The 17,781-nt window shown below is 37.9% G+C and overlaps 1 protein-coding gene and 1 pseudogene across 2 annotated transcripts in view; one reads left to right on the top strand and one right to left on the bottom strand.

Annotated features, from left to right (window-relative positions):
- The window catches only part of gpc5c (glypican 5c), a 185,368-nt gene that overhangs the window by 58,512 nt on the left and 109,075 nt on the right, over positions 1-17,781 (bottom strand). The gene's annotated exons all lie outside the window — the stretch shown is intronic.
- LOC137089371 (uncharacterized) lies at positions 542-11,275 on the top strand (annotated as a pseudogene).

Below are 17,781 nucleotides of genomic sequence, written 5' to 3'. Positions count from 1 at the left end.
GACATGTAGTGAGAGAGCAGAAAAGAAGAGAAGACATGTAGTGAGAGAGCAGAAAACACGAGATGACGTGTAGTGAGAGGAGAGGAGAAGAGAAGACATGCAGTGAGAGGAAAGGAGAAGAGAAGAAGAGAAGACATGCAGTGAGAAGAGAAGAAGAGAAGACATGCAGTGAGAGGAAAGGTAAAGAGAAGACATGCAGTGAGAAGAGAAGAAGAGAAGACATGTAGTGAGAGAGCAGAAAAGAAGAGATGACGTGTAGTGCTTCTCACTACACGTCATCTCTTCTTTTCTGCTCTCTCACTACATGTCTTCTCTTCTTCTCTTCTCACTGCATGTCTTCTCTTTACCTTTCCTCTCAGAGGAGAAGAGAAGACATGCAGTGAGAGGAGAAGAAGAGAAGACATGCAGTGAGAGGAGAAGAAGAGAAGACATGCAGTGAGAGGAGAAGAAGAGAAGACATGTAGTGAGAGTAAAGGAGAAGAGAAGACATGCAGTGAGAGGAGAGGAGAAGAGAAGACATGCAGTGAGAAGAGAGGAGAAGATGAGACATGCAGTGAGAAGAGAGGAGAAGAGAAGACATGCAGTGAGAGGAAAGGAGAAGAGAAGACATGTAGTGAGAGGAAAGGAGAAGAGAAGACATGCAGTGAGAAGAGAAGAAGAGAAGACATGCAGTGAGAGGAGAGGAGAAGAGAAGACATGTAGTGAGAAGAGAAGAAGAGAAGACATGCAGTGAGAAGAGAAGAAGAGAAGACATGTAGTGAGAGGAAAGGAGAAGAGAAGACATGCAGTGAGAAGTGAGGAGAAGAGAAGACATGCAGTGAGAGGAGAGGAGAAGAGAAGACATGCAGTGAGAAGAGAAGAAGAGAAGACACGTAGTGAGAAGAGAAGAAGAGAAGACATGCAGTGAGAAGAGAAGAAGAGAAGACACGTAGTGAGAAGAGAAGAAGAGAAGACATGTAGTGAGAGAGCAGAAAAGAAGAGAAGACGTTTAGTGAGAGGAGAGGAAAAGAGAAGACATGCAGTGAGAGGAAAGGAGAAGAGAAGACATGCAGTGAGAAGAGAAGAAGAGAAGACATGTAGTGAGAGAGCAGAAAAGAAGAGAAGACGTTTAGTGAGAGGAGAGGAGAAGAGAAGACATGCAGTGAGAGGAGAGGAGAAGAGAAGACATGTAGTGGGAAGAGAAGAAGTGAAGACATGCAGTGAGAAGAGAAGAAAAGAAGACATGTAGTGAGAGAGCAGAAAAGAAGAGATGACGTGTAGTGAGAGGAGAGGAGAAGAGAAGACATGCAGTGAGAGGAGAGGAGAAGAGAAGAGAAGAGAAGACATGTAGTGAGAGAGCAGAAAAGAAGAGATGACGTGTAGTGAGAGGAGAGGAGAAGAGAAGACATGCAGTGAGAGGAGAGGAGAAGAGAAGACATGCAGTGAGAGGAGAAGAAGAGAAGACATGCAGTGAGAGGAGAGGAGAAGAGAAGACATGCAGTGAGAGGAGAAGAAGAGAAGACATGCAGTGAGAAGAGAGGAGAAGAGAAGACATGTAGTGAGAGGAGAAGAAGAGAAGACATGCAGTGAGAGGAGAGGAGAAGAGAAGACATGCAGTGAGAGGAGAAGAAGAGAAGACATGCAGTGAGAGGAGAGGAGAAGAGAAGACATGCAGTGAGAAGAGAGGAGAAGAGAAGACATGTAGTGAGAAGAGAAGAAGAGAAGACATGCAGTGAGAGGAGGAGAAGAGAAGACATGCAGTGAGAGGAGGAGAAGAGAAGACATGCAGTGAGATGAGATGGGAACAGATGAGATGTAATGAGAGGAGATGAGAGGAGACAGGAGGACAGGAGACTAAAGGTTACAAGAGGAGAGAAAAATAGTTTAGAGGAGACGAGGAGGGATTGAGGAGAGGAGTCATCATCCTGTTGTGGAAGCAGAGTATTCTGTTCACGTGTTTGTGTGATTCAGGGTCTGTCACATTGCTGTCCAGAACAACAGAGCTTAACTTTACAGATTAGATGTCCCTCTAAATGCTTTGGCCCTTTATTTACATCCACACAGACATTACAGCAATATGCCATGAGAGGCTGTGCATGACAATGATTCTTCTGTGCTTATGAAGTTTTAGCAAACAGTGGCAATAGCAATCTAATGAAAGGATCCATGTTAAATAAATGATGCAATCTACTATTATTAAGTCACCATGTGACATATTACAACACCATGCCATAGTTTATCAAAAACTAGACCAAAATGGAGAGGCCATGCTTGATAAACTAAGTACACCCTGATACAATAGCTTGTAGAGCCAACTTCAGCAGCAAGTATTATCATTTTCTGTATTACTTTATCATCATTGGGAAAGAACTTTAGCCCAGTGTTTTTTACAACAATGCTTTTATGTCTTTGATGTTTGTGAGCATTTGTTTATGCTCTCTCAAGTTCGACCCAGAGCATTTCAATCAGGCTGAGGTCTGGATTTTGACTGGGCCATTGCAACACACTGATTCTTTTCCAGCCATTCTGTTTTAGATTTGCTGGAGCGCTTGGATCATTGTCCTGTTGCATGACCCAATTTCGGCCAAACTTTAGCTGTCAGACAGATGGCCTCATATTTGACTCTAGAATACTTTGGTATACAGAGGAGTTTATGGTCGACACAATGACTGCAATATGCCCAGTTCCTGTGGCTGCAAAACAATCCAAAAAATCCCCCTCCCCCCTCCACCAACGTGATGTTTAATTTTCGGCAAACATAGCACTGTGCATTATGGGCAAACGTATCCACTTTGGTTTGTTTAGATGCAACCCAAGCCATGCTGCCATGTTCTTTTTAGAAAGGCAGCCCTTACAAACAAGCTATACTTGTTTTGTCTTTTCCAAATTTCTGTTATCAACTTTAACATGCTAACTGAGGCCTGTCGAGTGTGATTTGTAGCTCTTGGGTTTTTGCAGTTTCTCTGAGCATTGCACAGTCTGACCTTGGGGTGAATTTTCTGGGATGTCCATTCTTGGGAAGATTGGCAACTGTCTTGAATGTTTTCCACTTCCTATATATATATATATATATACACACTGAAATACCACATGGTCCTAAGTATTCAGACCCTTTGCTCAGTATTTAGTAGAAGCACCTTTTTGATCTAATAGAGCTACGAGTCTTTTTGGGAAAGATGCAAGTTTTTGCAAGTTTGCATGCAAGATGCAAGTTTTTCACACCTGGATTTGGAGATCCACTGCTATTCCTCCTCTCCAGTTCTGTCAGGTTGGATAGTAAATGTTGGTGGACAGCCATTTTTTTAGGTCTCTCCAGAGATGCTCAATTGGGTTTAAGTCAGGGTTCTGGCTGGGCCATTCTAGAACAGTCTTGGAGTTGTTGTGAAGCCACTCCTTCGTTATTTTAGCTGTGTGCTTAGGGTCATTGTCTTGTTGGAAGGTGAACCTTCGGCCCAGTCTGAGGTCTTGACTCATGGAGAAGGTTTTCGTCCAGGATATCCCTATACTTAGCTGCATTCATCTTTCCATCGATTGCAACCAGTCATCCTGTCCCTGCAGCTGAAAAACACCCCCACAGCATGATGCTGCCACCACCATGCTTCACTGTTGGGACTGTATTGGACAGTGCCTGGTTTTCTCCACACATACCGCTTAGAATTAAGGCCAAAAGATCTATCTTGGTCTCATCAGACCAGAGAATCTTATTTCTCACCATCTTGGGTTTCAAGAAAATTTTTATTTCTCACCTTCAGTTTTTAGCAAACTCCATGAGTCTTCCGTCAGGCCACTCTGCCATAAAGCCCCGATTGGTGGAGGGCTGCAGGGATTGTTGATTTTCAAAAAAATTCTCCCATCTCCCAACTGCATCTCTGGCGCTCAGCCACAGTGATCATTGGGTTCTTCTTTACCTCTCTGACAAAGGCTCTTCTCCCCCGATAGCTCATTTTGGCCGGACGGCCAGCTCTAGGAAGGGTTCTGGTCATCCCAAACATCTTCCATTTAAGGATTATGGAGGCCACTGTGCTCTTAGGAACTTTAAGTGCAGCAGACTTTTTTTGTAATCTTGGCCAGATCTGTGCCGTGCCACAATTCTGTCTCTGAGTTCTTCAGGCAGTTCCTTTGACCTCATGATTCTCATTTGCTCTGACATGCACTGTGAGCTGTAAGGTCTTATATAGACAGGTGTGTGCCTTACCTAATCAAGTCCAATCCGTATAATCAAACACAGCTGGACTCAAATGAAGGTGTAGAACCATCTCAAGGATGATCCGAAGAAATGGACAGCACCTGAGTTCAATATGAGTGTCCCAGCACAGGGTCTGAATACTTAGGACCATGTCATATTTAAGTTTTCTTTTTTAATAAATATGCAAAAATGTCAAAATTTCTTTGTGTTTCTGTCAATATGGGGTGCTGTGTGTACATTAATGTAAGAAAGTAACACATGATTTTAGCAAATGGCTGCAATATAACAAAAAGTGAAAAATGTAAGTACTTTCCGTACTCACTGTATATATTGGAGAACAAATAGATTTTTAAAATATTTTTGTTGTGATGTGTCATGCATAGCAGCACTCTGTAACTATAAAACTACTTTATCACATGGCCTTTCATGGCTTATTGCTTCGACATCAAGCTGTGAGTGTTTTGAATCTGAGAGCACTTAAATAACTAATGAATATTTTGCATCTGTTTTAACCTGTACTGTCCTGGTCAACTCAATAAAAAGTCACTTCGGATAAAAGCTTCTGCTAAATGAATAGACATAAATGTAAACATGTTATTAGGTTGTCTAATGATGGGTGGTGCAATCATCATTAATCAATCATTTAAGCAAGGAATGGTCTGTATAAGGATGCGGCCAGCACTCGACTGAGAGCTCATTGTTGGTTCGGCCCTGATAGGTTTGAATTTCTGTTCGAAATTCAACACATGATCATGTTCAATTATGTCTATCAATATGTTGTAAGATCGTAGAGTGCATGTCCTGCCTTTTATATTGGAAACTTGTTTGTGCTCTTCTATTTTTTTAAGGAAAACAGAGCACAAACATTGTGCTCTTATGGATTTAGGTAAGCTACATGTGTTTGTTTTTTTGCTGCTCGTTTATGAATTTCTGCCTCTTTTTATTTTTATATTAGTCGTTTTGTTTGTTATTTTGACCTTTGGGCCTCCTGAAAAGATCCTCTTTATTTCACTTGCTATCTCTGAATCAATTTTATACTTTTCTTAATTTTGTGTACCTGTTTGATTATGGACTGGAGTGTTTCTTTGCTGGGATACATTACCTCAACCCAGTTTTATTATGCCCCCTTTTTTTTAAGAGTTCTCTCAATTCCCCTAGATGTTGGGGGTAATACCATCAAATTAACTCTTTTCCCACCAGCATTTCTTTTTTGAAGTTGCCAACAACTGCCAGCATTTAAAAAATAAAAAAAATTCTGAAAATGTACATGGCCCCCAAAATATTTTGTTGCATGATTATTGGAACATGCAATATATAAAAATAAAGAACATAGCCTCTGCTTTTAAACAAACTAACAAACAAATATTCTAGCTTAATGCATTATTGAATGTTGGTAAGTTTCATAAAAAAGCTACATTTTGAGGAAAAAGCAGAGAAAACACATTTTTGTCAAATATATCCAGATCGGTTTCAGAATGATGATCAAAACATACATGTAGATCAAATCCATCAACGCCCCTAATGTTTGCACAGTCCTATAGCTCGTTCTGGGTCTACATTTCATTCAGTAACATTAGGTAGTTTTGATTTATATGATGTTTAATGTTGAAGATCATGCTATTTTACATATGCATATGCTTACAGCTATCCCTTGTTTCTGCTTCTTCTTCACATCTTTTGATCAGGAGATTCAGTACTCTTTCAGACGATGTGTCATAGTGCCCCCCTAAATATCTGCCAATGCTGGGGAAAGAGTTAAAAAGAAAATCACCTTCACCCACTCTCAACACAATTTTCAAATTAAAATCAATCTCAGTCTCAATCTCAAATTAATTTATCTTAATGTTTACATATGTTTTTTTTTTCTTTGCAATCAAGTCATGCTAAAACCGTCCATATTAAATCACAGTAAACAATTCTACCATTAAGTATTATACTTCATTAACATATGCTGTTTACAAGCTCCTCTCATCAAGATGAAATCAACAAATGTGTAGTCACTGGTGTGTATATATCAGTTAAAGTTCAATGGCACTGAAAGCGGTTCATTCGATCCATGTTTTATCTTCACTAGACTGTTGTTGATATTATGCCCAAAGAAAACTCAGATGTGTTCATATGATGTGCAGCAGACTGGCAGAAGTGAGTATTCAGTGAGCTCTTTATAGAGCCATAGATCTCTCTACCCACTTCAAACAGTGTGTCCTGTTCTCCCTGAGGCCTCAGACAAGAGACAAGCCTTTGATACAGAAAACGACTACGCTGCGGTCACACACACCTGATACCCTGTCGGTACAGAAGGGACCGTTAAGAAAATGCAGATCAAGTGATAAACCAGACTAAAAGATCAACACACATAGTTGACCCCAATCAGACAGATGACTGAAACAATCAGCACTACACACAGTGTGTGTGTGTGAGTGTAAGCATTGTGTGATACGGACAGGATATGTAAACATGAGTATCTTAGCACCAGATTGTTAAACCATTGGAAAAAATTGAAAAACAATAGACTTGACCAAAAAGAAAGGAAGGAAATAAAGGAACCTAAATGAACAGTTTACAAATTAAAATTATAATCATTTACTCGCCCCTCATGTCACTGCAAAACGTCTTCCTTTAAAAGAAAATATAAGGCAGTGCTGTTCTGTAACATAAATTGGTATGCAATCATAAGCTCTAAAAATGAAAAAAGGACTCAAGCACTATATTTGAAATAATAAGTCAATAATATATAAATGTCATGTGTGTAATTTAAACAAAACTGAAAATGCACATAATAAACAAATGTAACCCTCTGGGGTCTGAGATGTTTTGACATGCTCTGATATTTGTGCTTATTTATACAATAATATGTGAGCAGCATGTATGTAAAAGTTTGTATTTTTGAAAAAAATATGTTTATGCATGGTTAGGGAAAAATATATAGGTATTTTTTAAGTCACAGAAATAAGGCCATACAACCTCAATATAGATCAATATTACAATATACAGGGTCAGAAATGAACTTTTCCATTAAGAGGCATTTGTTTTTTAGCTTTGTAACGGCAATTAATATAATAACTTTATTAAATGTATCTGTGTTGTAAATGTAACCAGTTATAATCAATCACAATGCTATAGACTGTTACCCAATAACACTTTTTTTAACGTCAACAAAAGCCATTTTTAACTGCAAAGGTGGAACAGAAGCAGCATCTGACATATCATTTATGTTTATGTACAGATTATTACATGCTGCTCATGTCACCGTATTTACACAACAAATGCATAAATAGCAGGAACAGAAACAGAAACAGGAACTTATTTGGGAGGGTGAAGCTGTAATATCATAAAAAAATCATGATTTTTTATTCAATCAATATTGTAATAATAATGATTATTAATGCGGACTAATAGAAATATTTTGTGGGGGAAAAGCATATCATATTCTGGCTACAGACAAAACAAGCTAAAAACAGTTTATGAATTTGTTTATTGCTATTTATGGATAAGAAAATTAAAGCTACACTGTGTAACTTTTTTAGTTTATTCTTAGCTAAAATCACTTAGTTCTTTCAAAAATATATGTGCTCATTAATGTATATTTACTTCTTTCAAGTAATAAAGTATTCTCGTAATTTTATAATATACCATTGAAAATACATACGTGTTGAGGGTTTGGATGGCGGTCGCCATGTTGCTCCTCCATCTTGAAAGTACATTTGCCAAAGAGGGACATACCCGTAAATTCAAGCTTCGCTTTTCGCGTTTTTACACTCGATGGCACTGTGTCGGATGTGAAGAGGGGGATTGCTTGAGGCTGCTATATGATGATGGAGGATCACTCTTAAGCCCCTTTCACACTGCACGTCGGACCCGCAATATTCCCGGAACATTGCCGGGTCGCCTTCTGTGTGAAAGCAACCACGTCCCGGAATTGATTACCGAATTCGACCCGGGTCGGGGACCTAGTAACATTGCGGGATATGTATCAGAGTCGCCAAGGAAGCGGAAAAGAGAATTAAGACGGCAACGCGACAGGCAAATCAACAAGACAAAAGTAAATATTGGAGTGGCCTTTCCAAGATGGAAAGAGCTCATGAGGAGCAACAATTTTAAAAAGAACGCCGACTTTGCCTGCTTTCTTCTCGACAGGTAATATTAATTCAGCCTATTTGTGTATATTGGAAGTTTTATTGTTGCTTGGCTAATTATATCATGGTGTGCTGTGCATAACACTAGAACGACGTCTAGGATAGTTTTCCTCGCGTCAATGATGAAAAAGTATTGTTTACCTTATAACATAAATCCGTGTTCTATGACGGATAACATGAGATTAATATTTTAATTGCATTATAATTTGTTTGCCTTACGCTAGTGGTGTTGTACAATATACAGAATAACGATAGCACTGATAAAAGTTACTTTACTTCTGGGAACCTGATAGCTGATGTTAGCAATGAACTGGTTAAAAATAACGAAAACGTAAAACTATAATTCATTTTACATAGATTAATTTGATCATAGATCATTTGGTAAATTAAATAACTGCAAATTATAATAGTTTTCAAAAATTACCTTATCACTTGAGTTGAAGCAACACTCACCGAAGAGGTCGAACTGGAAGCCATGACTAAATCGGCCACCGTAGGAGTTGAAACGAAATCGAAATTGAGAGGAGCAGAAACTATTATTCACTGGATGGTCATATACCTTTTCACCACTAGATGGGGGAAAATATCACACAGTGTAGCTTTAAGGCTTCACTTTGGTTATTTCAGTAGCATGAAAAACAAAATGGTTATACAAACTGGGGGAAAAAATTATATAAAGAAAGCAAGCAAAGAACACTGAAGCGGTCCATCACTTCAGTCTAATGTAAGTTGTAAAGCATTTTCAAAAACTGAACCTGAACCAACCACTGAAGCTGTCTACACTGCAAAATGAATCTCTTACATATTTTCTGCATTTTGTTGTTTATCATGATGAGAGAATTCAGTCAGAGAGCGTACACACTTTTCTCAGCGGTGACGAATCAAACACCTCTGATTGGACATTGCATTATAAGCTCAATAGAAACGCATGTGATTGGTTAATGCTCAAAGCTGCAAATCATGTGTACAAATAAAAATGATTCAACAACATGAGCATATCTACTGTAAGTATAATGCCTCAATACTTTTCATTACTTTCACATTTCACTTTAATCGTGACAGCCATAATAGATCGAGCTTAAAGGGTTAGTTCACCCAAAAACTCACCCTCACGTCGTTGGACACCCGTAAGACCTTCGTTCATCTTCGGAACACAAATGACGATATTTTTGTTAAAAGCTGATAGCTGAGGAAGGCTTCAGAAAGGCCTCCATTGGCAATCAGTACATTCCCACTGAACCACTCAAGACCCATAAAGGCACTAAAGACGTTGTTACAAAGTCCATCTCACTACAGGGGCTGTACAATAATTCTACGAAGCGACGAGAATAGTTTTTGTGCGCAAATCTAAATAATGACTTTATCCGCCAAGTTATTATCTTCCAAGCATGTCTCTGACATGAACTCACCTGGAACTCACGCGATAGCGGCGCTCCTCCTCTTCTGGGTCATGTTTTCGAACAGTGGAGCTGCGTCTTATTCTCGCGCATGCGACGAGTTCACGTCAATAACTTGGTGAAATATCTTCATTTGTGTTCCGAAGATGAACTAAGGTGTTACGAGTGTCCAATGACATGAGGATGAGTAATTAATGAAATAATTTTCATTTTTGGGTGAACTAACCCCTTAATTGTGCTTTTTTATTAATATTAATAAAGAGCCATAAAGCACAAACTGAACAAAACTGTCATCATTACACATTTCTCATGTCATTGCAAATCAAAGATGATGTTCACAAATTCCCACGGTTCCTTAACATACAATGATGAAATGCAATTAGGGGCTTTTTTATTTAATAAAAGAGGTGCATATTTACATTTTTATTAATGACTGTACCTCACACAAAGCTATCCATGGACCACTTCTATGTGGACTTTTTTTCTACTTTCATTGTTTGGAAAAGAGCCTCCTGCTAAACTTCTCCTCTCATTTTCCATGGCAGAAAGTTAGTCATGCAGGTTTGGAACAGCATGAGAGTGAAAAACTTCTGACAGAATTTTCATATTTGGGTGAGCCATTCGTTTAATTGATGTGGTAGCTCGAGAGCTAAATCCCAAATGTACTAGCAGTCCAAACAGGGTGGCTAATAAATGAGTTTTCTGTAATGCAGCAAAGCAGAGATAGAGAACAGTAGGTTCACAGGTCAACACAAGCCTATTCTGACAGTCTAAAAGTGAAAACCTCTTCTCCCTATAGTCCATGTGTGTGATGATATGTATGTGTGTTGAAAAACACACAAACACACACACACACACACACACACACACACACACACACACACCATATAAGAACAGAGATGCTATTGAGTCTCCACACCCAAAAGCAGCTGTGCCGCTGGCCTGTCCTCCAGATTCCAGTCAGGGATATTTACGGGGAATTAGACATATTTATTAAGCTTTAACGGGAGGGGCAACACAAGAGATGTGAAGAATACATCGGTAATAATGGTTTCGAGCTACACCAAAAGCTCTAGTGTGAAAACACCTTCCCTGACAGTTTTCTAGTTAGTGACTATCAATGACACCATCACACCTCTTGACTGACACGTTACACTTTTATTAAAACACATTAAGTCACTCTTACAGCCCTGATATGTGTGTGAGAGTCTGTGTATGAGGAAAACGAAACCGTCTGACAACATGCTTTTATGCACTCTTAAAAATGTAGCAAAGAAAAAGGGAAAGAATGTTTGAAAGTGCTAAAGAAGGTATGAATAAATGAATGAACTAAAAAGAAAGTAAGAAGGTACGAATGTTACTGCAAATGAAAGAAAGAAAAAGAGCAAAATAACTAGAGTGAAAGAAAGAAAGAAAGAAAGAAAGAAAGAAAGAAAGAAAGAAAGAAAGAAAGAAAGAAAGAAAGAAAGAAAGAAAGAAAGAAAGAACGAAAGAAAGAAAGAAAGAAAGAAAGAAAGAAAGAAAGAAAGAAAGAAAGAAAGAAAGAAAGAAAGAAAGAAAGAAAAAGGAGAGAATGAAAGTAATTTAAATAGAGTGAAAGAAAGAGCAAAAGAAAAAGTGAAATAGAGGCAGTAAAAGAAAAAGAAAGCAAAAATAGTGTGCAAAAGAAAGAGCAAATGAAAGAGTGAAAGAAAAAAGCAAGAGTAAGAGCGAGCGAGCTAAAGAAAGAATGAATGAAAAAAAGAAAGAGCAAAAGAAAGAGTGTGAAAGAAACAGCGAGTGAAAGAAAATGAGAGAGCTAAAGATCAAAAAAGAAAAAGAGTGAAAGATAATGAGAGAGCGAAAGATCGAAAAAAGAAAGCAAAAGAAAAAGAATGAGTGAAAGAAAATCAGAGCGAAAGAGCATGTTTCAGGGTGACAGTGGCAGAGGGAGAGACTGGACAGACTGTTGCCACACAGCGCCTCAGGGGATTCTGGGAAAATGATCTTTTATTCTGGAAGTCTTTCAGTGTCCGTCCTGCTATTAGCATGACAAAAACAGCATTTTACCATCCAAAATGCCCTGTTTTCTGAACCTCTGCTCTTTTCAACTTTCTTTCTTTTTCTATCCATATCCATTCTCTAGATTCTTCTAGTGGTTTTTAATATTCATAATCAGAATACGATAGAAGATCAAAGAGAGACACACATACATTTTTTCATTTATTTGTTAGTTTAAAGGCTATCAGATATTACAAATATCAGTTGAGACGGAAAAAAACTGTCAAAACCAGAAGAGTAAAACGGACTTTACCTTATTATTACTTGCAGACAGCTGCATTTGAACATTTGAAATAATAACATTTTCCATTCTAGATTATGTTTTTCTCTAATATGAATGTTTTTTATTAAAGATAATAATAATATTAATAATTATTATTATTATTATTATTATTATTATTATTATTATTTCACTCATTAAGGTCACATGGGAGTCACATGGACCATTTTAACGTTGTCTCTCTGGGAATAAAAAGTGCCAATGACGTTGCTGCCTATGGTGGTTCAGAAATCTCTCGGATTTCATCAGAAATATCTTAATTTGTGTTCCGAAGAAGAAAGAAGGTCATGAGAGAATGAAGTTACACAAGTTCTGGCATATGACCTGACATATGACATTAACGAATGTGGAAATGCAGATAATAGAGCAAAATAAAACACGGTCACGAATTAGAAGTCTAAAACAAGAATTTTTAAAGAGAAAATGTATTATTAGTATTATTATTATTATTAATAATAACTTATTGATGTCAGCAAAAGGCGTAACCTTAACCTCGTTTTTGTTTTGTTTTTTATCAGTGTGAAAGATTTTGGTCATTCATTTACATTTACATTTAATCATTTATCAGACGCTTTTATCCAAAGCGACTTACAAAAAAGGGGAGAGCAATAGAAGCAACGAAACAGACAAGGCCAACAACCTGTAAGAGCTGTAAGAAGTCTCAGTTAATTAGCACAGTACACAGTTTTTTTTGTTTTTGTTTTTTGTTTTGTTTTTCAAAAAAATTCATTCAAGTGTTATACGTCAGTATAATCTGTTAAGTTTACTTTTATTTGTGTATACTCTATTTAGTAAAAAAATAATTTTGTGCCTTTTGCAAAATAAAGAAAACAAACATGATGCACAATTTGCAGCCTCTCTATCCACAAAAGTCCGATCTGATCACCATGAACTGTAACTTAGTGAATACTTGTCACACAAACATGAGACATATGTCTAAAGAAACGCTGACATATCAGGGTTTAATGAAAGAAAGAGCAAAAGAAAAGAGTGAGCAAAAAAAGAGCAAAAGAAAGAGTAAAAGAGCGATCAAGAAAGAAAGAAAGAAAGAAAGAAAGAAAGAAAGAAAGAAAGAAAGAAAGAAAGAAAGAAAGAAAGAAAGAAAGAAAGAAAGAAAGAAAGAAAGAAAGAAAGAAAGAAAGAAAGAAAGAAGAAAAATAGTGAAAGTAAAAGAAAGAGCCAAAGAAAAAGAATGAGCAACAGAAAATAAGAAAGCAAAAGAAAGACCGAGCAAAAGAAAATAAAGAGAGCAAAAGAAAGAACAAAAGAACATGACATTTTTTTTCTTTTATGAAGGTTTCTTATTCAAGAGAAGTATTATAATTATTATTATTCATGAAACTTTACAGTATTTTGTCACTTCAAATGAATGCATCATATCAGAAAAAAATATGTAATGACGTATTAATAAACATGACTGGAGCAGAGTAAATAATAAATTAATTTACATTATATGATAATGTTGACGAACTGGATTATTTTCATAATAATATCAAACTGAATACAAATACGCATGTTCTAAAGTCATTGTGGATATCCTGTAAGTGTATTAGTCCGTGATGTTCTCACACTTGTTTATTGAGGTCACCGGTTCACAAGGCAGTCAGATGACTGCTCTGCTCGGTCAGTCTGCACAGATTACATCTACAGCCCTCAGTTCTTCTCTTAATCCGTTACTTCCCGTCACAGTCAGCCATACTTCCACACGTGACATGCAAAACTCCCGTCCTCCACAGCCAAAGCTGTAAAACACATCTCAGAGTCTGTACCGGCTGCCGTTAATAAGGTGGACGTTTCATCTGTTAGCTCGTTTTGAAGAACATCAGGACCACTTTGATGAGCTGTTTAATTCACATCTGAAAAAGAACCATCTGCCCTTGTTTTCTCTGCCACGCCGTTAATGCATGGCTGCTTCATCAGCTCTATCCGAATGAGAAGAGAACAACAGGGAGAAGTTTCTGAAGTTTCAGCACATTTCTTCAGACTGCTTACAGCAGGCCGACAACACTGTCCGGTGTGATTACCATTGGAAAAGTTGAGATTGCTTTTCAAATAAATTCACAAATTAAACAATGTATGGCCTCACCAAGGTAGCGTTTTGCGGTCTTAAAGGGTTACTTCACATAAAAACGATCCCATAATTTATTCACCCTCAAGCCATTCTAGGTGTAAATGACTTTCTTTCAGCCAAACACAATCAGTTTTGCATTAAAAAATATCCTGGCTCTTACAAGCTTCATAATGGGAGTGAATGGTACCATAGATTTTGAAGCATCCATCCATCCATCATGAAAGAAAGCCATCCGGCTCCTTATGGAGATTTTTGTCCTCTAAGAACCTATGTGTAACTTTTTTAAATGAATGTACAAGGGTTAAAGGGCTGGTTCACCCCAAAATCAAAATTCTGTCATAAATTACTCATTCTCATGTTGTTCCAAAGCCATTAAAAACGTAATTCTTCTTCAGAACACAAATGAAGATATTTTTGATGAACTCTGAGAGGTTTCTTAACATAGGCAGCAAAGTCACTCCAACTTTGAAGGCCCCGAATGTTAGTAAAGACATCGTTAAATTAGTCCATGTGACTCCAATGGTTCAACCATAATGTCTTTTTGTGTGCAAAACGAACAAACAGACAAAAATTAACCAGCGTTCTGATGGAGAACCTGGAAGCGCTGTTTTCCCTGGAGCCTGGAAGCCCATTTTATTTTTTTTGTTCGTTTTTTTGTACAAAAAACTATTCTCGCCGCTTCATAACATTATGGTTGAACCACTGGAGTCACATGATGTCTTTCTGGGCCTTGAAAGTTGGTTGGTGCGTATGGGTGGTTCAGAAACCTCGTGGATCAAATCAAAAATATTTTTATTTGTGTTCCGAAGAAGAACGAAGGTCATGAAAGAATGAAAGTACATGAGTCTAGTTCTGGCAGACAAGTGACCTCTACCCGACACGACATATTAACGAAAGCAGAAGTGCAGAGGATAGAGAAAAACAAAGCATTAGCCACGAATTAGAAGTCTAGAACAAATTTTAAAGAGAAATGTCTGAGGAGCTTGAGTTTGTTGCCCAGCCCTTTTTGTTTGAACCACGAGAGGCGTCTACTCTCACCTAAGTGTACGTAACTCCTACATCCTACTTTATGCGTCAGGTCACTGATTACAGTTTATAGTTATAAATATGGATATTTTTCATACAAAAACGCACCACTTCACTTCAGAAGGCCTATATTAATACCCTGGAGAGGCATGGATTACTTTCATGAGGGATGGATGCGCTTTTGTAGGCTACACATTTTCAGGTACCATTCAATCCCCTTTTAAAGCTTGGAAGAGACAGGATTTTTTTATAACTCTGATTGTTTTTGGCAGAACTAAGTAAGTTATATACCTAGGATGGCTTGGGGGTGAGTAAATTATGGGATAATAAGTTTGCTCCAGCTTGTAAACACTATCAAAGTACTATTGGTCTGTGGTGATTACACAATAGTTTCCCTCCAGCTCATTTCTTCTGTTCAGTCCATTGGGGTCAAACGTGAGTAAAAAAGATGAACACAATCAAGCATAGCGTCAGTTCTTGCAGGTCATGTTAGTCAAACACGCATTAGCTGGCTGTCAGCTGATCACGTCTACCTATAGGTATACGACGTCTATCACAGCATACATATATAAGCTCCTCAGCACTATCAGCAGCTATCGCGTTTCTCTGGGGCTCATTTACCCTCTTCACCCCTAGCTCCTCCTCTCATCCAGTCTGGATTTGGTATTCTAATTACCATTGAATCAGACTAAAATTCCTGAATTATTTTGTACATTTAATATGAACATTAATGATATCTGCAATACATCATGTTGGTTCTGTTCTGTTTACCCTAAGGGGGTTATTGCTGCTCTCCCTGCCTCTTATTCATGCTAGGCTGCACGGATGCACAGCGAGTTTTTGCCCAGAAAGGAAACATACCGCCAATCCAAAATATATGCTAAAAGTCAATAAATCATATTTGAGAATAGTGGCAGAACTGGAGTGCTGCTTTACAGTAGAAACTGAAGTTGTAATTCTAATTGATAGAGAAAATATTTCTCTAACACTTTTATCCTTTAAACACTTTTCCATGTTTAATACTGTAAAGCTGCCTGTTTTAAAGCAATCTATTGTATAAAGTGCTATATAAATAAATGTTCAGAATTGCAGAGCTTGTGCAAAACCTATCCATATCACTATGATCAGCATATCACTATGCTTTCTTAACAGCTGTTTTCTCACTGCTGTCATTTTTGTTGTCTGTTTATTGCATTATTGAGAGGAAAGTACACAACACGTTTACATTTTCATCTAAACGCGCCCTCAATAGTATATATGGCATCGGGACATATACCAATAAAATGTTGTCACATATTTTGAATTTCTTTCTACCCCTAAGCAAAGAATGAAAAAAAACTTTTGTGAGTATTTGAAGGACTTTATCTTCTGAAAAAGAACTGTTGTAAGTATTTCAAGGACTTTATCTTCTGAAAAAGAACTGTTGTAAGTATTTCAAGGACTTTATCTTCTGCTATAATCATTATGTACCTCTTACAAAAAGTACAGTGCTGAGATGGTAAAACCATAGTATTTTGATTACGATATTGACTACCATATTCATTCAAAATTAGCCTAGAAATCTAGACGCACCCTAGCGGCAGCAAATCTAATTTGCCGCGAGTGTTTTCTGGCAACTCTCAGTTCACTTCAGAGCTGTAAACGCCAATCACATCATGTTTAGAGTCGGTGGGCGGGGTTTAATATAATGACGGCCGAGTTGGGCTTCCGTGCTTCTAGTAAACACAGAAACTGGCGAACGGCGGTCTTTCGAATCAGCTTTGACCGCAACTTGGATTTAAGCTTTTCTCTGAGAAAATAACAAAGAACGGCACTGAAGTCATTCTTAAGAAGGGATGATGTGTTCGTTTTGCCGATCGGATACGTTGAAAGTTTAATCTGTCAACAAGCTCTGCTTCACTTTCATTGCTCTGGTTGGTTATAGCGATATCCAATTGTGTGCATGCCGGGCAGAGTGAGTTTGAAAGACAACCGTTTATCCCGCCCCTCAGATTGAGCCATGTCAATGGTGAGTTTCCAGACCAAACATCTTGATATGGGTCTGGCTTGTCAGGCTAATTCAAAATGCTATTTTCAATTAAATTCATGGTTTTAGCATCAAAATTGTCTAAATGTCTAAAATGTTTCTAATTGGCTTCTAATTTTAGTGTGCAAAAAGAATTATGATAACTAATCTTCCAAATAAGTTCAGTATGGTTAGTATCTTAGGAACAACATACATTATTTATAAATTAATCATTTGTATTTAATTTTAACAAATAACTAGCCTGACAAGCCAGACACGCATTAAGATGTTTGGTCTGGAAAATCACCATTGACAGGGCTCAATCCGAGGGGCGGGATAAACGGCTGTCTTTCAAACTCCCTCTGCACGACGTGCACGCAATTGGATAACGGTACAACCAACCAGAGCAACGAAGGTGAAGCAGAGCTAGTTGACAGATTAAACTTTCAATGTATCCGGTCGGCAAAACTCCGAATACATCTTCCCTTTTTAAGAATGACTTCAGTGCCGCTCTTTGTTCTTTTCTCAGAAAAAAACTTACCTCCAAGTCTTCCAGAGTCGCGGTCAAAGCTGATTCGAAAGACCGCCGTTCGCCAGTTTCTGTGTTTACTAGAAGCATGCAAGCGCAACTCTGCCGTCATTATGTTAAGCCCCACCCACC

The sequence above is a fragment of the Pseudorasbora parva genome, chromosome 9 (assembly GCF_024679245.1).
Source record: "Pseudorasbora parva isolate DD20220531a chromosome 9, ASM2467924v1, whole genome shotgun sequence".
Taxonomy (NCBI): Eukaryota; Metazoa; Chordata; class Actinopteri; order Cypriniformes; family Gobionidae; genus Pseudorasbora; species Pseudorasbora parva.
This window is presented reverse-complemented; position numbering and strand designations above follow the sequence as displayed.